The sequence below is a fragment of the Tursiops truncatus genome, chromosome 17 (assembly GCF_011762595.2).
Source record: "Tursiops truncatus isolate mTurTru1 chromosome 17, mTurTru1.mat.Y, whole genome shotgun sequence".
Classification (NCBI taxonomy): Eukaryota; Metazoa; Chordata; class Mammalia; order Artiodactyla; family Delphinidae; genus Tursiops; species Tursiops truncatus.
Window position 1 is genome coordinate 47,626,596 of NC_047050.1, and position 25,268 is coordinate 47,651,863.

Sequence of the window (25,268 nt, forward strand, 5' to 3'; positions counted from 1 at the left end):
GTTTATTTTTTCACTCAGGTAACAGTCCAACGCAAGTCAGGCAGCTCTCCTGAGCAGCTCCCCTCCAAGTGGGGACTCAGGAACCATGGATGCCCCTGTATTTAGGTACAGCTGAAAAAAATGTACAAGGTTAATCCTGAAGGGGAATACAGGAATAGAGAAATGTTTGTATTGTTCAGTATTGTTTTAAGGTCTGGGTCTAAAAGTGTTTAACATTATTTCTGCTTACACTCACTCCATTGACCACTAAGTCACATGGCCCCCAACATAATTTCAAGGGAAAATAACCTGTGCAATTGCCTCATGTGCCCAGGAAAACAGTGTGTTGAACATATAACACAGTCAGCCACAGTCCAGATTCTGGTCAACAAAATCTGTCTCGTTCTTCCTCTGATAAATCGAGCAAACTCACATCTGCCTCCTACCCAAGGGAAATAGTCCAATTCTCCTTCATGCACTGCATCCATCTCAGGATCCAGGACCTCTGTCCTCTCCACCAGGCCTATTTTTGGCTTCTCGTGGTCAGGCGACTTATGCACCAAAAAGACAAGTTATATACTCCCTCACCTCAACTCCAAACACAGGATATCTTCAATAAATATTCTGAATTGGGAAGGGGAAGAGTAGAAGATACAGTCAATGTTCTTTAGTAGTTATGAAATACCACTGCACAGATATTGTGGAAGTCTCACACCCAAGGTGGAGAAAGGGTAGCGAGGAAGAGGTTGCTGGACTAGGCCTTGATTCTACTCCCTGGGAAGAATTATCTTATCATTTCTTCTCTGTGGCCTCTGGTTGTGATCCCCTGGAGCCCCTTCCTTGTCATTATTCTCCTAGGCACATCTGAAAAGAGTTTGGAGAGCATGCCATCCTTGGAGGAGGCATTCCACGGCTGCTTTTTGTATGTGGGAGCACAAAACTTGATGCTGGTATTTGAATTTAAAAATACTTTTCTCAAGAGTGCACTTTTGGTTTCCCTGACAATACAGTGCCCTCAAAAATTTTGTAGATTTCTGATCTATTTGCTTCAGCCAGTTTAGGTTTGTCAGTAATCATACCCAAAGTTATTTCCTAGAAATTATATTCAAATCTATTTTACATGGCTACTTCCTCTACCCTCATGCCTTTTTCCCACTCAGCTTAATGGTGGTTGTCATTGGATTCTTTGAACAATTGGGGTCAAGCCAAATCCTACTCTGATCTTTGCCCTGAAACACGTTATTCAACTGGAAATTTTTTTTTTTACTATGACTTGTCACTCAAAGTCTTTTTAGTTCAATCTCTATAAGCAGTTAGGTTTTCCAACCCCAAAAGACCTTGAATTTATGAACTCTTTCATTTCTGCTTGCAAGCCGACTTATTCTTCCCTGAGTTCATTTCTTCTTTGTAATATTGATACTTTGTGAACTGCAGCTAATAATAGATAACATACACTAGGGCTATGAAGCATTTCAACATCTAAATAGAAATCATTACTGGTATATAATCTTCCTTCTAAGTTAGAGTAGGCAATGGTTTTTAGCAAAGATTTGCCATATTCCCAGACATAAGTGTCAGTTTCCCCATCCCCTGCCATCTACCCTAAGGGTTTATATTTTCATATTTTGTTGGAGCAGCACCCTACTTCAAGGTGACAACTTCTATATTAGTGTAAGTAATATAAGCTCCTTTAATTCCATCCCCAAACCCTCAGTGACTTAATAAAACCCTTAATAATTAATGCTTAATAAAGTAATAAAATTACTCTTTCAACATGAAAACAATCTTTTTTTCACTTCCCATTCATCTCATGTGGTCAGAAATGATCAAAACAGAGCTTGAGCTATGGTAAGTTCTCAAAAAACTAGCTATTACTATTATTGTTATTATAATATTAGTAGCCATAGAGTTACAAAAACCTAACAGAGGCAATTTTGTCAACAATAAACACAGCTGCAGGCAATATTTTGAATACAGTATTAGATGAGAGATATAGTTTTTAGTTTTCTACAGCTGCCACAATGAAGTACCATAAACTGGGTGGCTTGAACGATGAAAATTTGTCTCACAGTTCTGACGGCTAGACATCCAAGGTCAAAGTGTCAGCAGGGTTGGTTCCTTCTGACGGCTGTGAGGAAGAATCTGTTCCATGTCTCTCTGCTAGTTTCTGGTGTTTTGCTGGAAATCCTTGGCGTTATTTGACTTGTAGAAGCCTCACCGCAGTCTCTGCCTTCATCCTCACATGGTGCCCTCCCCGTGTGTGTATCCGTCTCCAAATTTCCCCTTTTTAAAGGGATACCAGTCATATTGGATTAGTGCCAATCCTAATGACCTCATTTTAACTCGATTACCTCTGTAAAGATTCTATCTCCAAATAAGGTCACATTCTGAAGTATTGGAGGTTAGAATTTCAACATACAAGTTTGAAGGACGCACAACTCAACTCATAACACATAATTACCCATTAATAAGTAATATTTCCACTGAAGTATTTCTTACTTAAGTTACATATTTACATAGTGGCTAATAATTCTCACCAGTCTCTTCATGAATGAGATCTAGATATTTGTGTTAGAAATCCAATGTGCATTCTTTACTCCTTACTGGGCATAATTATGCTTAGGTTAATGTATAGCCAACTGTTGTATGGCAGTGATCTCAAGAAATCTTTCTGTTGCTTCCTATTTCCCAGAGTTCAAGATACCCTCTGTCTTCTGCATATCATAATAGATGATTAACTATGACAGAACAAGGAAAATCAGGTGGGCAGAATACATCTTTTAAAAGGTTGACTTAAAGAAGGCTTCTTTCCATGTTATAGCTGTGTACAAACTATGGCATCATCTAAAGTCTTCTACTGCAAAATTGTTTCACATTGTTATAAAATAAACCTTAGTAGGCTTAAATAAATATGAAAAGGATAAGACTGAGAAAAAAAATCACTGAGGCATTCATTTAATTAAAATCAGTATCTTCATCATTTTCTGTGTTTATTGATATTTTATATTGTTAGTTACTTGAATAAGGTGAACCTTCCGTATCATTTACAGTGTGGTGAACCATAAACTGGTAGCTATACTGAAGAAAAATTAATGTATGTTTTAGGTCACAGAGACTGCCAAATAAAGTTATTGCAATCAGATTGTTTTATTGAAACTATACAAGTACTCACATACAGAAATAATAGTTGTCAGTAAAAGGTTGAAAGATGTGGGTTTGTTTGTTTGGGTTTTTTTTGCTCTAATCTACACACTTGCTTTTGTTTACTCTTGCTAAAGTGTCATCATGAAGGAAAGCAGGGCTGGCCTGGGGCCAAACATGTGAGTAATCAAAATTTAACACAGGCTCCCTTTTGCTCAGCTCTTTGTTCTTCTCATCTTAAGACCATCTCTCTTCCCCAGAACACAGTTATTAAATATTTGTCATCTTGTTTCTAGCTGCAACTTATCTTTCTGTCTCCAGCCTTTACTAGACAGGGCAGCACATTACAAATGCTGAGGAAGTATATTTGATTTAATACATAAATGAGTGAATGAATCAATGAATGAATTGTAGGCCCAAATCCTAGTTTGTAGCCCAACCAGTACTACATTTTTAATCTTGAAAATCCAAAATTAATTTCCCTTTCCTTATTTTTTACTCCTTTTAGTGTTTCCAGTTTATCTAGTTATAAAAATATAAAATTATGATTGCAATAATTAACATTAGAATATAAATGATATACCCTCACAAAGTTATTTGCTTTAAATTTAAATGAAACTCTATTTTTGTAGCATTTCAGCCATTGTGGTAAGAAAAAACTAGACTGTGACCAGGTCTATATTTCAGCTAGTTTTCCAAGTAGCAAAGCTAGTCCTGAGAAAGATGGTTAGGTATGTACCAGATACACAATATAAATTTATTTACTGATTGATGAGAGAAGATGAGAATTCAAACCCTGGGATGATATCTCAAATATGAATGTTTGGGTTTTGTTATATTTCATTGGAAGAAAGACTTTTACCTCATCATTACAAAATTTTAGGAAACTATTCAAATTTCCTTGATAGTCTTGTCTAAGTAGTCCATGTAGATGAGATTAAGTTTCGATCAAAGAAGATGATCAGTGAGAACTGTTTCTCCATTTCAGACATCAATAGCAGACAATTTCCTGCCAGCCTGGGAAAATAGGGTAATAGGATGTTGTGTGACAATGTGACAGAGCAGATTTTTTTTACAGGAAAACGGGGCTTAAAAGTTACGTCAAAAACTCTTTTAGAATGTACATAGTTGGCAAATAAAATTCAGGCTGCACCTAAGATGGGGGAAAAAAAGAATATACATAGTTGAAACACAAACTATTATTCATAATATCTATTTTAGTCTTTTGAAGTTCAAATTTTATATTACCAAGGGAATATGTAAATGAAATTTTACAGTCATACGTACAAAATCCCCTAGTCTGAAGTCATGTACTAAGTTTCTTAGTGATCCTAAGTATTTCAAAACTTCTTCCTGCCAAATATTCTGCATCTATTTTATGAAAAGCCTGAGGTACTATATTCTCTATATCAAATTAAACTAGGTCTCTATTTCCCACAACTGCCAAAAACATGATAAAATTCATATTCTCTTTATTCAGACAACTGGATGGGGACTTCTCAATGAAACTAGTTCCGAAGATATGATTGTTTGAGTACTTCCTGTACGGGGTTCCTCAACATATTAGAGATGAAAGGTAATAAGGAAAATACATTTATTTATTTATTTTATAAATTTATTTATTTGGGGGCTGCGTTGGGTTTTCGTTGCTGGGCACGGGCTTTCTCTAGTTGCGGCAAGCGGGGGCTGCTCTTCGTTGTGGTGCGTGGGCTTCGCATTGCGGTGGCTTCTCTTGTTGCAGAGCACAGGCTCTAGGTGTGCAGGCTTCAGCAGTGGTGGCTCGCGGGCTCAGTAGTTGTGGTGCACGGGTTTAGTTGCTCTGTGGTATGTGGGATCTTCCCAGACCAGGGATCGAGCCTGTGTCCCCTGCATTGGCAGTCTGATTCTTAACCACTGCACCACCAGGGAAGTCCCGAAAATACATTTAAAATTTGACAAATTGTCAACATTATCAACAACATTTTGAAGGTCTCTTTAGGTGTGTAAGCACTACATAAATCAAATATTTAGACAAGGTTCCTACAATTTAGACTTTCTCAGTCTAAGATATAGTTCTTAAAACAGACATTAAATTATAGATGCCTAGAATTTGAAACCTGAAAAAATTTTAATGATTACCAATGTGAACACTGAGGCTAAGTGATCAATAAAATTCTCCAAGTTGATGAGTATAAACTAGAATCTTGGTTTTCTGATTATCAGTCCAGTCTGCTGTCTATTTTTTTAAGAATCCAGATTTCTTAACTGTCCACATTATTAAGGGAACTTGAATGATATAAGGAGTACTCCATCAGCTTTCTAACTAAGCAGTGCAAGAACAGAATTCCAGCTTCTCCAGTTACTGTGTGAGCTTATGAAGTACAGTTTTCCAATCTAAACCTCAGTTACTTGCTGGCAAAACTTTTATCTGTGTAGACGTACGTACGTAGGACCAGAAGAGTGACCAATCAACAGAATAACCACAGCTAGCCCTTACTGCCACTGCAGTCTACTCATCTCTATAGGAAATGGGAGCAGCACAGGCCTGGTCTCTTGTTGGTTCCATTCAGGTACAGTCTTATAGGAAGTCAGGGTACACACCGGTGGTTTATGTGCATGAACTGGGTAGCATTAGTAACAACTGCTTTGTTATTAGGATTTTAAAGTGTTTTACAAGGCTGAAAGCCATTACTGTAATGCAGCTCCTCAACATATATATTAAGCCAAGGAGAAGAAAGAAACTGAGAACACGTGGGGGTGAGAAATGCACATTTTGCTATCTTACATTTTTCCTGGTTGGTTTTCTTCCAAAGCCATAGCAACCCCCACAGAGAGGATTTTGTTTGTTTGTTTTGCCTATTGAGTGTAATATTAGAGTTACTGAATTATCTTCTGTAGCAGCCAAAATTCAAAAAGGGGAGAAAACTGTTTAGAAAAACACAAGTGGAAGTATTTTAGCTAAATACACCTTTCATTTTAAAAGGTCTTAATTGTGTGTTGTCTTGTTGTTACTGATGTTGGTGTTTGAGTGAAAATGTTCATTGCAGGTCAGTAAGTTTGAGAGTTCTTTAACATTTATACACGTCTTTAAATCAGATTCAGAGTTTATAGAATTGCATTCTATCCTTACATTGGGCCTACAGGTATATATTCTTTGAGTGATACAATATTTATTTATTTTAATTGTATTTAAGCATCATTAACAAGGTCACACATTTTCCATGTCTCCACAGTTCTCACTGATCCCTGTATCTTATATCTGGATACTTCATTTTTTACATTGCCCATGGCTCCTAAAAGCATTAAAGTTCACAGTCCCCAGGTTAGGTATTACTGTTGTTATTTCCCTTTCCTCTAGAGAAGAAAATACAAGGATAGAAAAGGAGTACCTTAAAGGTAAGGAGGATGGGAAGAAGTTATTGAAATTATTTGTAGATAACTAAGCAATATCTAAAATGTGAAAAGAGGATGGAAATGGTTGAAGTATAAAGCAGAATAAGAAAATAACTTCCCTAAAATCAAGATTTCAAAAGGCAAGAAGAGCATACCTCCCTGCCTCGAAGGTCTTGTGGGTAGCAGTTAGGACTGCCTTTAGCCGTATGTAACAGAAACTCCAGTACAGTGCTTGACAAAACAGGTGTTTTCTTCCTCATACAGTAAGAATTCCAGGATACTTCAGGGTTGGTATACTGCTAAGGGAAGTCATCTGCATTGGCTCCTTCTCCTTTTTATCTACATTCCAAAGTGTGTGGATTTTGTTCTTACGATTGCAAGATGGCTCTTGTGTATTCAAGCATCATGTCCCATTCCAGATATGAACTAGGGGGTGGCGCAAAAAGAAAAGATACATTCTGGCTGTTGAGCAAAAACATTTTAGGTTCTTTCAAAGCCTCCTCCAGTAGTTTTCTGCTTGCATTTTATTGGTCTGAACTGCATTACACAGCCAAATATAGCTGGAAGGTCATTTCAGAAAATTAGTACTTCTAACTGAACATCTTGAACAAGATTAGGGTACTGTTGCAGAAAAGGAAGAGGAGAAAAGATTTGGAGTAATTTGGTTGTAGCTAACAATTAAACAGCACTTTCTACATGCCAAACACTTTACATAAAATAACTCATTTAATATAACTATCCTCTGCAGTAGATACCCTTATATTTCCATTTTAAATATAAGCGAACTAAAGCACAAAGCCATTTAATAACATGCAAACATTACCTAGCTAGGAAGTGGCATAGCTCTGTACTCTGTCTCTAGACCCCATGACAATACTATGTGTATGACACCCAAAGAGGCACAAGGTTTAGAATGGTCAGGAACAAAGAGAGTGGAAGTAATGCTATTGGCTCACCTGAAAGTCTGACTATTAAACTACACCACAGGGGGACTATCCTATTCCCCATCCATATTTCCGACACCTCAGTTCATGTGACTCAAGAATGAAAGATGAAAGACTTTTCTACAACCTAGTATCAGTTAAGACACCTTCAGCTTTGAGTAACAAGAAAACAATAGAAACTGTCTTAAACTATAAGAAATCTTATTGGCTTTTATAACAGGGAATCTAGAAGCAAAGCAGATGTCCAAGCCTAGTAGGATCAGGCTTCAGCTTTATCTGAATGCTATTCTCCTCTGTGGCTTAGCTTTGTTTTAGACATAGCGTTCCTTATTGTCAAAAATGAATGACAGAAGCAAGTGATGCAATATTCTTCCTTGTCTATTTCCAAAAGGAGAGAGAGAAACAGGCTCCCAATAATTCTCTCTTAAGAGCAATAAAGGACTCTCCCAAAAGCCTCCAGCAACCCTCCCTTTTTCTAGAATTGTGCCCCTTGCCCATTCCTAAAACAATTACTAACAAGGGGGATGAGATCATATTATGAGATTAGAATTAATTAAAGATCATTCCTAGAGTAGAAAGGAAGCAAGTTTAATTGAATCAGAAGGGCTGTATGGAGGAGGAGCAGTTATCTCAATGAAACCAGGCTTCTGTTAGGGATGTTGGAGGAAAGATTACTGCTGGGTTGAAACGCATAATGTTCAATAGTATATAAGTGTAAAATTCTAGAACAGCAAGTTAATGGGAAAATAATAAAGGCATCAACAAATAAGGAATAGATAACATACGAAGTTTTCTGACTAGTATCAGATTTCCAATCAATAATATGGAATGCTAGAAGAAAATAGAGTGATGCTCTCTCAAATTTATCAGGGGAAAAACATGATTTTTAAACCTAGAATTGTATTCCCAGCTAAACTATCAACTGAGGATGAGAGCAAAAGAAATACATTTTCACATACATAAAGATTCAGGAGTTTTATCTCATATGTATACATTATGAGGAGATTATTTAAGGATATGCCTCAGAAAAATGAGAGTGAAAAGAAGAGAAAAAGTATGGTATACAAATAACAGGTATCCCTGAAAGTGGGATGCAGATGCAATTGCAAATACAAGAATTGGTGCAAAGTCTGTGTAAGAATCAATGATACCTCTAAATTTCCTTCCACACCACACTGCCAGGTGTCAACTTCACCATACCTGGCTGAAAGCTGAGACCTACTCATTAGAGGGTAAACAAGAGAGATTTTGTATTCAGTGATATTAACTGAAGGTGAGAACACTGTATTCAAGGTAGAGATAAAATGAAAGTCTACACACTGAACAATGAGATATTAAAGCTCTTGCCTGACTAAGGATTGAAGAATTTTTCTCTGGGGGTGTTCTGTGTTGAACTTAAGAGGAAAACACTTAGAGATATAGACAGGAACCTTCATCATCAAGGTCCCTGCCCTACCACACAAAGCCTACCACTTGACATGCACTACTCAAACTCCACTCTATCCATAGACACAAACTTCCAGTAAGGTTTTTTAGTGTGTCAGTAATATTAGAAACAGAAAACCAAGGATAATCAAGGATGTATGGGATAATTCTAATGCAAAAGAGAAAAAATAAAGAAGCACTGAGGAAATGGAAAATTTTCAGGGAACTAAAGAAATCTTCAAAAAAGAAAACCTATAATTACTGGCAGCAGAGAGATAAGAGAAGAAACAAGAACAGGATACTGAAAAAGAACTCTTTAGAAAACAAAAAAAAGAAGCTTAAAAAATTAAAGTATGATCACATAAATAAAAATTGCAGTGAAGATTTGGAAGACAAAGCTAAAGAAATTTTCCATAAAGTAAGAAAAGTGGCCAGAGAAAGAAGAAAGGAAAACAGTGGTATCAATTCAAGGAGGCCCAAGATAACAATAATTCCAGAGAAAGAGATAATACAAGGAAATTTATCAGAACTGATGGCAAACCACAAGTTTCTAGACTAAAATGGCTCAATAAGATGAGGGAACATATTTTCACATTATTAAATTTCAGAAGACTGAGGGTAAATAGAAGATCCTGAAAGTGTCCAGGGTGTGACTGGGGGAAGGAAGCAGACTACATTCAGTGGATAAGGAATCAGAATGGTGACTTCTCAGAACAACACTGGAAATGGAAGTCAATGAAGTACTGTGTTCAAAAATTGAGGGAGGTGAGTAACATTATCAAGATGGCTGAATAAGATATCCCTTGTGGAATCCCTCTATCAACAACAATTTGGTATCCATCACAGAAAAAAGTGCTTCTGTGGGAGCTGTGGGATCCAGCAGCACATGCCAAAGTCTCGTCCACCTGTGCATTAAGTAGTAAGAAAACAGATCTTGGTTCTGGTTGTGGATCCTGAAGTGGCCCATGAACTGGCTCTAGGACTGGCCCATGGAACAGAAGCTCTGGAGAACATTGGCTTAGACAATCACCCATGGATGAGAGAGCCTTTGTGGAAGTCCAGGAGTCCGATAGAGAAGTTCCAGCACACTGTTGGAACAAAATAGCTGAGACTGGACAAATTGAAGAGGGTGAGAGAAACAGCTTGAGTTTACCTGCATCACCCCTCCCCCTAGGTGGCCCAGTTCAGTGCCAAGAAAGCCCTTCTCAGCCTGTGATTTCTCCCATGAAGGAAAACGAGAATGTGAGTGAGTGCCCAACTTCCGCAGCTGTGTGGGATGCTACCAAAGGCCCATTGCTCTCTCACTCCATCTGGAGTACTGAGTCATAAGCTGTAGGACTGGGAAATGGTAGGCGGCTGGGAGAACAGCAGCCAGGGCTCAAAATGCATCAGAGGAACATGGATCCCACTAAACTGCATCATGGACTCCATCAGGAGGCCCACACCATAGCTGTTGGGGTGCCTCACCCATGAATCCCCCTAACTGGCACATGGGCACCCAGAGCACACTGTGCACCACACCCACACACCACCACCCTGTGACCAGCTCCCTGTAAAGCTCCTGAAGGTAGCAAGAGCAAGATTTGGCAGACAGCTAGTGAGCATGTACAGAAAGCTGAACAGAATCTGTGGGTGAGAAAGTGACCACAAACTTGAACATTTAACATTGCCTTTGGGTAAACAAAAAGGAAGCTGTCAGTAATTGGCCAGCTGTGCAGCAGGATGGAGAGAAAGCATACAAGCTTAGTAATTCTGCCACAAGAGGGAGCAAGGAGTGTAGAGAAAGCGTACCTAAAGAAAACCTCAGAATCCCTAGTAGGCCTGAAAGAAGGTAATTCTTTTCCAAAGTTAGTCAGTAAAGATTGGAGAAGGTGACTAGTACTTAAAATGTGAAGTAAACAATGCAAGACTTCAAGGAGTGTGAAAAAGAATCAAGGAAACATGACACCACAAATGTATTCTAATAATCTTCCAGTAATGGACCCCAAAGGCATGGAGATCTGCCAATTATCCAATAAAGAATTCAAAATAACTGTTTTAAGGAAGCTCAGTGAGCTACAAGAAAATAGAGAAACACAACTCAATAAAATCAGGAAAACAATTCATGAACAAAATGAGAAGTTTAACAAAGAGATAGAAATCATTAAAAAGAATCAATATAAAACTATTGAGGAAAAAGAACGCAATGAATGAAATGAAGAATACAATAGAGAATATCAACAACAAAATGGATCAAGCAAAAGAAAGAATATAAGAAACAGAAGACAGACACTTTGAAATTATCCATTCAGAGAACAAAGAAAAAATAATGAAAAAGAGCAAAGAAAGTTTATGTGATCTATGGTATACCATCAAATGAACGAACTGGCAAATTATTGGAGTTCCAGAAGGAGAGGAGAGGGAGAAGGGGGCAGAAAACTTATTTTAAAAAATAATAGCTGAAAAATTTCTAAACTCTGGGGAGAGATTTGGCCATGCATGTTTTTGAAGGTCATAAGTCCCCAAACAAATTCAACTCAAAATATCTTCTCCAAGACACATTATATTAAAGCAGTAAAAAAATCAAAGATAAATAGAGAATCTTAAATGCAGGAAAAGAAACTTATCTTACTAAGGAAACCTCATAAGTCTATCAGAGGATTTATCAGCAGAAACCTTACAGTCCAGGAGACAGTGGGATCATATATTCAAAGCACTGAGAGAAAAAACACTACCAACCAAGAATACTTTATCTGGCAGAGTTGTCCTTCAGAAATGAAGGAGAGATAAAGACATTCATAGACAAACAAAGCTAAGGAAGTTCATCATCGCTAGACTTGCCTTACAAAAAATGATGAAAGGAGTTCTCCAAGCTAAAATAAAACAACTCTACTTATTAACATGAAAACATATGAAAGTATACAACACTGGTAAAGGTAAGTATATGGGAAGATTAAAAAATGAATTCTGTAATATGATGGTGTGTTAACAACTTAGTATAAAGATTAAGGGGGAGGAATATTAAAAATAACTGTAGCTACTGTAAGCTGTTAACAAATATACAACATAAAAATAGGTAAATTTTGATATCAAAAAATTAAAAAGGGGGAGTAAAAAGGCAGAGTTATTGTATGCAATCAAACTTCAGTTGCTATTAGCTAAAACACTGTTATATCTATAAGATGTTTTATGTAAACTTCATGGTAACCACAAAACAAACACCTACAGTAGACAGACAAAAGATAATGAGAAGGAAATAAAAGCATACCACTATGGATAATCATCAATTCAGAAACACAGACAGAAGGAAAGGAAGAGAGGAAGACGGAAATTATATAAAAGCCAGAAAATAATTACTAAGATGGCATTGTTAACTCTTTACTTATCAATAATTACTCTAAATGTAAGTGGATTAAATTCTTTAATCAAAAAGCATAGAGTAGTTGAATGGATTTTAAAAAATACTATACGTTCCCTACAAGAGACTCACTTCAGCTTTAAGGACACACATAGGCTCAAAGTGAAGGGATGGGGAAAGATATTCCATGCAAGTGGAACCTAAAGAGAGCAAGGGTAGCTATACTTACATAAGAAAAAATAGACTTTAAGTCAAAAACTGTAATAAGAGACAAAGAAGCTCATTATATATGATAAAGGGGTCAACACATCAAGAGGCTATAACAATCATAAATATGTATGCACCCAACATAAGTGGATCTAAACATACAAAGCAAATACAGATCTGAAGGTAGAAATAGACAACAAAAAATAATAGTAGAATATGAAGGGACATCAATATCCCACACTCAACAATGGATAGATCATCCAGACAGACAATCAATAAGGAAATGTTGCACTTGAATTATATTTTAGATGAAATGGACCTAACAGACTTATACAGAATATTGTATCCAACATTAGCAGAACAAACATTCTTCTTAAGTGCACACAAACTCTCCAGAATAGATCATATGTTAAGTCACAAAACAAGTCTCAGCAAATTTAAGAAGATTGAAATTATACCAAGTATCTCTTCTGACCACAATGTAATGAAACTAGAAATCAATAACAATAGAAGAACTGGAAAATTCACAACTATGTGGAAATTAACACTTTTCTAAACAACTCATGGGTAAAGAAAGAAATCTAAAGGAAAATTAAAAAAAAAATTTTGAAACAAACAAAAGTGGAAAATCAACATGCCAAAACTTATGGGATGCAGCAAAAGCAGTACTAAGAGGAGTGTTCATAGTGGTAAGTTCCTACATTACACTAAAGAAAGATCTCAAATAAAAAACTTAACTTTACAACTTAAAGAATTAGACAAGGAAGCATAAACTAAGCTCAAAATTAGCAGAAGAAAGGAAATAATAAGGACTAGCTAAGAAAATATGAGAGAAGACTCAAAATCAGAAATGAAAGAGGACATATTACAAAAGATATCACAGAAATGCAAAAGTTCATAAGAGACTACTGTGAACAATTATATGCCATTAAACTGGATAATCTAAAAATAAAATGGATAAATCCCTAGACACATACAACCTACCAAGAATGAATCATAAAGAAATTGAAAATAGGAACAGACCAATTGCTAGTAAGGAGCTGAAGTAATCAAAAGCCTCCAAACAGGCTTCCCTGGTGGCACAGTGGTTGAGAGTCTGCCTGCTGATGCAGGGGACACGGGTTCGTGCCCTGGTCCGGGAAGATCCCACATGCCACAGAGCTGCTGGGCCCGTGAGCCATGGCTGCTGAGCCTGCGCATCCAGAGCCTGTGCTCCACAACGGGAGAGGCCACAACAGTGAGAGGCCCGTGTACTGCAAAAAAAAAAAAAAAAAAAAAAAAAAAGCCTCCAAACAAAGCACAGGACAAAAAGTTTTCTCTGGTGAATTTTATCAAACATTTAAAGAACTATTGCTGGGACTTCCCTGGTGGCACAGTGGTTAAGAATACACCTGCCAATGCAGGGGACACAGGTTCAAGCCCTGGTCTGGGAAGATCCCACATGCCATGGAGCAACTGAGCCTGTGCACCACAACTACTAAGCCTGAGCTCTAGAGCCCATGAGCCACAACTACAGAGCCCACATGCCACAACTACTGAAGCCCACGTGCCTAGAGTCCGTGCACTGCAACAAGAGAAGCCACTGTGATGAGAAGCCTGTGCACCACAACGAAGAGTAGTCCCTGCTGGCTGCAACTAGAGAAAGCCTGAGTGCAGCAACGGAGACCCAACACAGCCAAAAATTAATTAATTTTAAAAAATAAATGAAGAACTATTGCCAATCCTTCCTGAACTCTTCCAAAAAACTGAAGAGGAGGCTATATTTCCAAACTCATTTTAGAAGGCCAGCTCTGACACAAAGCCATATAAGGACACTATAAGAAAAGAAAGCTACAGGCCAATATTCCAAATGAATATAGGTGTAAAAATTTCCAACAATGTATTAGCAAACCAAATTCAACAACACACTAAAAGAATCATACACTGTGATCAAGTGCAATTTATTCCTAGGATTCAAGGATGGTTCAACATATACAAGGCAATAAGTGTGATTCACAGCATGAATAGAATGCAAGACAAAAATTATATGAACATCTCAATAGATGCAGAAATATCATTTGACAAAATTCAATATCCTTTCATGATAAAGACTGAATAATGTGAATATAGAAGGAACATACCTCAACATAATAAAAGCTATATATGACAAGCCCACAGATAACATCATACTCAATGGTGAGAGGTTGAAAGCTTTTCCTCTGAGGTCAGGAACAAGACAAAGGTGCCCACTGTCACCACTCCTATTCAGCATGGTATTAAAAGTCCTAGCCAAAATAATTAGGGAAATAAACAAAATAAAAGACATCCAAATCAGTAAGGAAGAGGAGTAAAATTGCCTGTTTGCAGATGATATGATATTATTTTTAGAAAAATACCAAAGGCTCCACCAAAAAACTGTTAGACCTAATAAATAAATTCAGTAAAATTTCAGTACGTAAAATTAATATACAAAAATTGGTTGTGTTTCTAAACACTAACAATGAACTATCTGAAAAGAACATAAGAAAACATGGCCATTTACAATAGTCTCCAAAAAAAAATACTTAGGAATGAATTTAACCAAAGAAGTGAAATACCTGCACACTGAAGTGTATAAGACATTGATGAAAGAAATTGAAGATAAAAATAAATGGAAAGCTATCTCCGATTATGAATTGAAGGAATTAATATTTTTAAAATATCCATACTATTCAAAGCCATCTATAGATTCAGTGCAATCCCCCAAAATTCCAATAGCATTTTTTCACTGAAAAATAAAAAAATAATTCTAAAATTCACATGGAACCACAAAAGATCCCAGAGTGCCAAAGTATTTCTGAGAAAGAAGAACAAAGCTGGAAGCATCACAATTCCTGATTTCAAACTATATTACAAAGGAACAAAGTAATCAAAACAACGTGGTACTGGCATAAAAATAGACACATAGACCAATAGAACAGAATCTAGAGCCCAGAAATTAATTCTCACACTTAGCTTCAACTAATATGTGACAAGGAAGCCAAGAATACTCAATGGAGAAAGGATAATCTCTTCCATAAATGGTACTGGGCAGTGTACAATCACATGCAAAAGAATGAAATTGAACCCCTTTCCTACACCACTTACAAAAATTAACTTGAAATCAATTATAGATTTAATCATATGATCTGAAACAGTGAAACTACTAGGAGAAAACGGGAAAAGCTCCTTGACATCCGTCTTGGCAATGATTGTTTGGATATGACACCAAATGCACAAGTAACAAAAGCAAAAGTAAATAAACTGGACTACGTCAAACTAAAAAGCTTCTGCACAGCAAAAGAAACAATCAGTAAACTGAAAAGGTAACCTATGGAATGGGTTAAACTATTTCCATAACACCTATCAGATAAGGGGTTAATAATTAAAATATATAAGGAACACAACTCAATAGCAAAAAACCAAACATTCCAATAAAAAATGGGTAGAGGACCTGAAAAGACATTTTTTCAAAGAAGACATACAAATGGCCAACCAGTACTTGAAAAGATTTTAACGTCCCTCATCATCAGGAAAATGCAAATCAAAACCACAATGAAATATCACTTCACACCTGTTAGAATGGCTGTATAAAAAAAGACATGAGATTAAAAAGTGTTGGTAAAGATGTGGAAAAAAGGGGATCCTTGTACACTATTGCTGGAAATGTAAATTGGTACATCTACTATGGAAACTGTAGGGTGGTTCCTCAAAAAATTAAAAATAGAACTACCATGTAACCTAGCAATCCCACTTCTGTGTATATATCCAAAGGAAATGAAATCAAATCTTAAAGAAATATCCACATTCCCATGTTCATTTCCACACTATTCCCAGTAGCCAGGATATAAAAACAATATGTGTCTGTCTACAGATGAATGAATGAAGAATATTCATGTATGAATATTATTCAACACGAGAAAGAAGGAAATCCTTCCAGTTGAGACGACATGTATGAAACTTGAGGACATTATGTTAAGTGAAATAAGTCATACAGAAAAAATGCAAATACTGTATGATATCACTTATATGTGGAATTTTAAAAAGCTGAACTCATAGAGTAGAATGGTGTTTACCATGGGTTGGGGAGTGGAGGAAATGAGGAGATGCTGATTCATGGGTACAAATTTCCAGTTATACAATAAATAAGTCCTGAGGATTTAATGTACAGCATGGTGACTATAGGTAACAATACTGTATAGTATTCTTGAAAGTTGCTAAAAGTAAATCTTAAATGTTCACACTCACACACACACACACACACACACACACACACACACGGTAATTATGTAAGGTGATGGAGGTGTTAACTATATTGTGGTAATCATTTAACAATATATGTGTATCAAATCATCATGTTATATTCCTAAAATTATATAATGTGATATGTAAATTATATTTCAATAAAACTGGAAAAATAAAATTAAAAATTCATGGAAAATAATTTGCACCCTAGAATTCTATACCCTCTCAAGCTATATGTCATGTGTGAGGGTAGAATAAAGAAAATTTTAGTTTTGCCAAAACTAAAAAAAAATTACTTTGAACATAAATTGTCTCAGGAAGCTACATGAAATTTTACTCAATAACAACAATGAAAAGAACAAGAAGGAAGGATGAAAGGAAGGAAAGAAGGAGGGAAGGAAGGAAGGGAGGGAGGGAGGAAGGGAGGGAGGGAAAGAGAAAAAAAGAAAGGGGGTAGTAAACCATGAAAGAGGAAGACACAGTATTCAGGAAATCTAGAATATAATACGGGACAAAATTAAGGGAATTCTCAGGAGATGATGAAAAGGAAGTTTTAGTCACAGAGAGAAATTAGTCTAGAACTGAGCAGGACAGAAGCTTCCAAGGACACCTGCATGGGGGGAAGAAAATGACCGCTAATTTATCTGTCTTTGAATGTACTGATGTAATAAGGTACTTGACTGTATTGCACCAGCAAATAATTGGGGATAAAATGGTGGTAGGTCATGGAAAACTGAGAAGATGACAAAGAAAGTATTAACTTCAGGAAAAACAAAGAGATCAAAAGAAAATGTAATCATCATATCCTACACAGATTAACTGTTAACAAAATATAAACTTTTGGTTTAACAAAAATTTTGAATAAAGTGTGCATTAGGGATGTATAAGGTATTATATGTTCATATTTTTATAATAGATAGTGATATGGTCAATAATATCTAAACTAATAAAATTTGTAAAGTAGTAAAGCATGTTATTTAGAAATATGAGTTGCACATCAGGAGAATTAGCTAAAAAAGATTTGACAGTGATTATACCTTTGGGAGCAGGAATTGTCATTGGGCTGTTGAGTAGGATAAGGGAGTGCTAATTTTTATTATAAGCCTTGAAAATCTATTTGACCTTTAAATCTATGTACATCTATTTGTTTAATCAAAATAAAATAGTTTTTAAAGGAGTATATTAGTCATATAGTTTAATTTTTATTATAAGACACATTTTTAAAGTGATATAATTAGCCTTTTTCAGCTTCTTTTAGATGATTTCATCATCAGTATGCCCTAGCGTGGTTATTCATAATCCTACATCTTCAGTTCACCCTAAATCCACTCCTAATGCATTATTTTAATACACTTTGACAAGTAGATAAAAGCAAAGATAACTGATTTGATTAAGTCTATACATATAGCAAGTGTTCTCAAGAAGCTGTTTAATTTCTTCTTTTGCATTTAGGAATTTATGGCAAAAGTTATAGGTTGGAAAATAAAATCTACCACAGAAGTATAAACATTATTCATGCAAATTATAACAACATTCATAAAATTTATGTGCAAGGTAATCTGTTAGATGGTTATTCAAATGTGGCAAAGTAAAGTTGAAAATAAAATCAGACATCTGGTGACAGAATATATGTAATCAGGAGGCTATAGATGTGCATGTCAATCAGTCATCATGCCCTTGAGGAACTCTGAATTTGAAAATGCTACCTTTTACTCCAAGATTTACCCCTGATTGAAGTGAATGCCCCAAGTCAGTAATTGATAACATCCTTATTTATCTATGTTAAAATTGTATATTTCCCATTTAACGTTCCTAAGAATATTCTTCGCCATTTCACAGTTGCTCTGGAAAAAAATATCATCAAAAGTGCTTATGATGGTTATTTTTTTGTGCCAACTTGACTGGGCCACTGATTGCCCAGAGATTTGGTAAAACATTCTGGGTGTGTCTGTGAGGGTATTTTCGGATGAGATTAACATTTGAATTGGCAGACTGAGTAAAGCAGACTGCCCTCCCCAATGTGGGTGGGTCTCATCCAATCCATTGATGGCCTGCCTAGAACAAAAAGGCAGAGTGAGAATTCCCTTTCTGCATGATTGTTTGCTAGCCTGGACATCAGTCCTCTCCAGCCTTCATACTGGGACTCAGACTGGAACTTACACCATCAGCTCTCCTGGTTTTCAGGCCTTCAAATTCAGACTCTCCTGGGTCAACTGATGATCCAGGAACTTCTCAGTCTCTATTACTGTGAGTCAATTTCCTATAATCTCTCTCTCTCTCTCTGTATATATACTATTAGTTCTGTTTCTCTGAAGAACCCAGACGAATACAGTACTTTTATATAACTTTTCTGTAGGAAAATAGAAAATTCAGTTAAATTGATATTTCTAAGTACAGTGGTCCCCCCTTATCTGTGGAGGATATATTCCAAGACCCCCAGTGAACACCTGAAACCACAGATATTACTGAACTCTAGATATACTATGTTTTTTCCTATACATACATACCTATAATAAAATTTAATTTATAAATAAGGTACAGTAAGAGATTAACAACAATAACTAATAATAAAATAGCACAATTATAAAATACTGTAATAAAGCTATGTGAATGTGGTCTCTCTCCCTCAAAATATCTAATGTACAAATATAATGCCTTTTCCATCATAACTACTTATCCTGCACTGTGGTCATAACATTAGCAGTTTGAGGTGTGACAGAAAAACTAGCATGAATTTCTCTTTCCTTCTTCACAATTCAGGGATAGAGGATTCCTTCTTACTGTAGATCTTAGCAATCTTAGCATACAATTTTTTTTTCTTTATTGAGAACTTTCACCTTTTCACTTAACGGAAGCGCTTTAAGGCTTCTCTTTGGTACATCTGAATTCGAGCATCACTATTCTTGCACTTTGGAGCCAGTATTAACTAAAATAAGGGTGACTTGAACATAAGCACGGTGATACCACAACGTTCAATCTGATAACTAAGATGGTTACTAAGTGACTAACTGGTGGGATTCGCTGAACAAAGGGATGTTTCACATGGGGTGGGGGTGTGAGATTTCATCATGCTACTCAGAATGGCATGCAATTTAAAACTTATGAATTTCCTTTTTTTCTGGAATTTTCCATTTAATATTTTGGGCCCAAGGCTGGCCACTGGTAACTGAAACCACAGAGAGCAAAACTGCAGATAAAGGGGGCTACTGAATAGTTAAGCTAACTGAAGTCATGGATTGCTAATTTTGTCTTTTGGCTTGAATGTAACAAGAATCAACTAATGCTTATTTAGGCCAAAAATAATTTTAAAAAGAAAGGTGGGGAGGAATTTATTTTAAGGAGACATAGTATCTCAGTGACATGAAGGGCAGAAGCCCATGAAGGGGCTAGAACAGGACATGGGATGCCATTTCATATTCCCAGCTCTACTTATCTCAGGACATTTGTTTTATTTCTTTTTCTCTCCACTGGCAAACTGTCACATGGTGGTAACCGTGCCATAATTCCAGAGGTTTTACTTTTCATTCATTCAAGAGACTAGCCCATGTAAAGATGAAACTCTTAATACTAACTCTGGATTCCTGAGGGAGGGATTTGATTGGCCATATTTGAGTCAGGTACTCTCCTTGGTCCGTGTATCCGCCATCAGGAGCATGGAGTCACGTTGTACAAACATGGCTGCCACTTCTTGCACCTGTGCCTATGTGGATAAGGATTGGAAAGAGTAGGAGTCCCCAGATAAAACAGGATAATTCTGACCTTACGGTTCCTTTCAGTAATTATGTTAGGACTTTGATGTGTCCAGCCCTGGGGATGTAGTTCTGAAAAAGACAGACATATTTCTTGCCCTCACAAACTATCTAGTTAGGTGTAGTAGGTCAGGGAGGGGGCTGGTGAGGATTGAATTTATATTTATTTAAACTGCCAATATAATACAATGCAATGAGTGATATTATGCCGACAGAGAAGGTGTTATGGAACTGAGAAGAGATATCTCACTAAGACTTGGGAGGTCAGTGACGTCTTCCTGTGAAAAATGACATCTATACTAGGACTACAAAGGTTTATAGAGATTAGCCTGGTCAAATAGATGAAGATACAATATAATGGAAATGACCAAGACTCTAATGTTTATGTAGACACATAGGTAATATTGATGGAACCAGAAAAAGTAGTATTGGAATGTTGATGGGTGTCTTCGTTTGGATTTCCCAAAAATCAGATCCTGAGAGAAGATAAGACAGAATTAGTCCTCTAAAACAGATTCTTCCACCAAGGCTGGCCAACAGCAGTATTAGGTTAGCATTCTTCCAGTGTAGCAACACCAGCCGAATAGAAGCACCCTTTCGTCAGTGGTTTTAGGATAAAGTTCCAGGGCTGACTCTCATAGAAACAATTTGAACCACTGCGCCAATCACTAGAGACAAACACGTGGAATATTCTGATTGGTCAGGGACTAGGGGATTGGGGAAGGCCACACTTGCATTACATGATCAAAGAGAAGATGTGGAGGAGAAGTTCTTCAAAAGACATCGCAGCATTAATACCAGAAGAAGAGGGATGGACGCTAGGTAGGCAAAATCAACAGATGTCTTCTAAAATGTGGGGTGTTACTCCTTCAATATTTATTTTGTACTTGGAGGTGTGTTATGCATTATACAGACTTAGCAACAAATACTTTTTTTGTAATAGAGTTCATCCTATGATTTTCCTCTATCAGAATAGTAATTTGGACATAAAGGATGATTGCAAAGAATAAAAACTTAAATCATCCACATTTTGGTTTTCAGTACATTATAAAATTCTACAGAAAGAGAATAGTCATTTTTAATGCATATTGGATTAGAGATTTTTTTTCACAGATATTTTTGAAAATCTGATGAATTGATTAATTCAATAGACCTGCCCTTTAGTAAATTGTTTGTACATGCATACTTCTGTCAAGGGGATTGACCATCTACGTGAAGACCAAGTTAAACCTCGGATCTAGATTGACTGAATGTTTTCAAAGCTCTTGGCTCCTTTGCAAGAAAGCAGACAGTCCTTTTCATAGTTGTAACCTAGGAAATGCCATTTCGATGAATTTGTTGATTTTTATTTTTAAACTGCTGAAATTATAAAGATACACAAACACTAAACACTGTATTCATACTGCATTCTTCTTCAATTCAGTGCCACAATCTTAAATTAAGGCAGATAAACTGTATTCAACTTCTGGTGAGGATACAAGGGCAAAAAATTAAGTCTTTCTGAAGCCTCTGAATATTGTTTATTCTCATAATAAAGAAGGCAGCTTGCTGCCTAATAAGATGTGGCCTGGGAGGTTGCTTTATCAATTTGTTGATCCCTTAGAGGAAAAAAAGCACATTTTAAAAGCAAATTCAAGAGTGAGACAGACCTGAATGCAATCCATTTACACTGAGAGCATGTTTCGGTACTGTGCCAAATGAAGAATTTTTGTACAGAAATTTATTCCTTCTACTTGCCTTCCCTAAAAAATATGATGTTCAAGAATTAAGTATATCTATGTCTTTAAGGAAGCACTGTAGGGTTTCCCTACCTTTTCCATAAACAATATTATAAATAAACACAAATCTGTGAAACTGCTAAAATGCTAAACTTACAAGTTTGCCAGATAAAATACAGGATGCCCAGTTAAATTTGAATTTCAGATAAACAACAATTATTTCTTAGGATAAGTTTGTCCCAAACATTGCATGGAACATACTTATCCTAAAAAATTTATTGTTGCTTATTTGAAATTAAAATTTAACTGGGCATCCTGTATTTTAATTTGCTAAATCTGGAAACTCTATAAACTTACAAATAATATTCTTTTATTTATTTGTAAATAAACATTTGGTTTGCATATTAAAGTTGTTTTGGTACTGGTGACTCATTTTACTGTCAGAGGTATGGTTTCTAGCTAAAATGACTATTTGAGAATATATAATTATATTCTCATTGAAGGTGTAATAGAATACTCGAAGCTTTGTTTTTTTCCATAAACAGTTTCCACTCCATCCCTTTCTGCTCCTGAAGAATTTTATGAAGAAAGCTAGACTGAAGTAGATGTTTCTTTATTTCAGATTGGTTTCAAATCAATTCTTTTAGCATTTGAGGAAATGTTATTAAAAGTTGCATATTTTCTGCTTTTAAAGTAACTTACCTATGTGATTTAAAATGATTTGTCTTTGAAAAAATGAAACTTTTCAAAATGAATCATTATGTAGAGATGAAATCAGTGAGTCTAGAAAATGAATAATTCATTTTCAAGTAAATGAGAAATTATTTTGTGCTGTTACTTATACATTTTCACATTTATAGTTAAATAGTAATTTGCGATACACAGGGTATTAGTTGTGAATTGTGGTTTTCAATATCACAGACACATTTGTTGCTGTGGTTTTGCAATATCATTCCCTGATGGTTTTCTCAATTGTGGTTTTCATAATCATTGTTTGATAGTCATGTAGCTGTGGTTTGGAGCTGCTATATCCATTTGGACAGAGATAATTGCTTATAGGTTTTGCTGTCTTTTTATTTTATAACCTTAGTGAATTAAATGAGAAAAAGAAAAATTAAACTTTAAATATCATTAATATTCTCATTAAAAATGATGAGAAAACACAAAATGTAATAATATTCCTTAGTTTAATTCATTTATATTGACCAGAATAATATATCTATTTATAAATTTAGATGAGCTATATTTATTTCTAATACTGTAATCTGGTTATCATATCAATCTTGCCTTGAATTCTCTGACTTTTGCTCCTTTCAGCTTTTAAAGTGAATATTTAGTTGAGATTTATTTGTTTCTCTTTTGCTTTGCATATTTAACCATTTCAAATGCCAAAAGAAACATTAACTGTTATGATATTTTAATTCCAATGGGCATTCTTTTTGGGTAACATAAAAAAGACAGCCAGTTTTATAAAAAGATGTTTAAAAACCATAATATATAATAATTCAATTCTAAGTATACCACTTTAATTGTAACGAATTGGAAATTAAGGAGGCAATAATCTGTAGTTCTGTCTGCTGATTCATTCCACAACACAAACACAAATAACCCTGCTTTTCATGGTACTTACAGCTTTAATTTGTTGGTTCTTCAGGGGAGGGACTTTGTCACTTAGTGCATTTTCCACTGCAAAGAACCATGTATTCTTACAAGCTCTGTGGCAATCGTACTAATGGTAATGTAATAAAATTCACAGTTGGTCTTCAGCTCTGTATTAACATTCTCTCAGCCATACCTTTCGCAGGGCAACTCTTTACACCTTCCAGAAGATGTTCTGATGGGGTTATCAATGACACTGATTACAGTGCTTCCTGCACACTGAACAGCCTGCATTATGCTCAATCAGCCCAGGCTCTCTGCTGACCTCCAGACCCTTTTAGCGTGTGGAGTTTGGCGGGGCTCACACCCATGTTAGTCAACCAAACAAAGGGGGGCTCGATTTCAGATCAGAATGGATGACCTCACAACCTGGGGGGGAACGTCGGGTGCATACATGTTAACGGCAGTGGAGTTTATTAGTAAATACTGATTACATAAAGCAGCCAGTTCCACTGTCTCTTGGATAGACGCCTCCTTCAAGTCCACCTGGGAGAATATATTTAAAACTCAGTGTATATGAAGCTATGAGAAATTAAGCTAGCCTCATGCAGCTTAACTTGGCCAAAATAATAACTATGCAAATCACTTAAAAATTTGTTCTTTTGTCTTGCAGTTTCCGACATACTACGCACACAATAATTGAATAATAATGAAACTAAACTTTAAAAGCTAAAGAACCATGAAATAGTTATTGGGTCTTACCTGCTTGGGAAATTATGGCAAGATCAAATCTTTTATTAGTCGCTGGTTGCTTCCCTGTGGCAGAAGAACTAAAAGAATGAAAGATTATGGGGAGGGGGTGGGACTTTAGAACTTCCACAGACTTCCTCAAAAAGTTAGTATTCTGATTAGAGATGGTTCCTTTCCCACAAGGGTAATCACCTAGCTAATGGTCCTCCTTTCTGATGGGAGAAAAATATCTGCCTCTCTCCAAATTCGGAATTTTTACAATCTAAAATGAAAACTCGAGGCGAGAAAGAGCACTTTTAGGACGCTGTTCAGCATCCCATCCGTGCTGGCCAAGTGGGGGATGGTCCGCGTCCGCAGCGGTCTCCTTGGAACCTTGAGAGCAATGAAATGGTCTCCTGAGAGCCTGGGCAGAGGAGAGGACTTAACTGGCCCGAAGACATACAGCTGGCATTTGTGATCAGCTGGATCTCGCAGAGGATTTTGCCAGTGGCCTAACCTTCCTGCCAAATAGCTGGAAGGGCGGGGTGGAGGCTAGGGGAGGGGGCGGCATAACTGGAAGCACAAAGTTTATGGAGTGACTGAGATTTCTTTGTGCCCCGCTGGATAGGCGAGGCGTGAGAGAGGAGAGTTGGGGTCCATCAGAGGGGCTGTTGAAAAGAAGTTGCCGGGAAGGGGAGGAGGGGTGCTCTGGCAAAAGCCCAGAGCTGACGCGGTGACAACTGCAGAAGGTGGCCCCCCTCCAAGCCCGCCCCACGCCTCCCTCTGTCCCTCCAACCCCCCGCCGCGCTCCCCTGAACCCCACGCG

General features: G+C 36.6%; 2 long non-coding RNA genes and 1 other non-coding gene across 3 annotated transcripts; 2 read left to right on the forward strand and 1 right to left on the reverse strand.

Moving 5' to 3' along the window:
• The first annotated feature begins 16 nt into the window (after nucleotides 1–16).
• Nucleotides 17–3,299, forward strand: LOC141276856 (uncharacterized). Its single transcript, XR_012327106.1, has 3 exons — nucleotides 17–105; nucleotides 2,672–2,741; nucleotides 3,258–3,299. It is a non-coding gene; the product is annotated as an uncharacterized lncRNA (long non-coding RNA).
• A 1,352-nt stretch (nucleotides 3,300–4,651) lies between these two features.
• LOC141276925 (uncharacterized) lies at nucleotides 4,652–24,781 on the reverse strand. Its single transcript, XR_012327305.1, has 4 exons — nucleotides 24,656–24,781; nucleotides 24,476–24,543; nucleotides 6,648–6,918; nucleotides 4,652–5,013 (listed from the first exon to the last, which is right to left on the reverse strand). It is a non-coding gene; the product is annotated as an uncharacterized lncRNA (long non-coding RNA).
• Nucleotides 18,515–18,578, forward strand: LOC117308793 (small nucleolar RNA SNORD66). Its single transcript, XR_004522970.1, has one exon. It is a non-coding gene; the product is annotated as a small nucleolar RNA SNORD66 (small nucleolar RNA).
• Nucleotides 24,782–25,268: the final 487 nt, after the last annotated feature.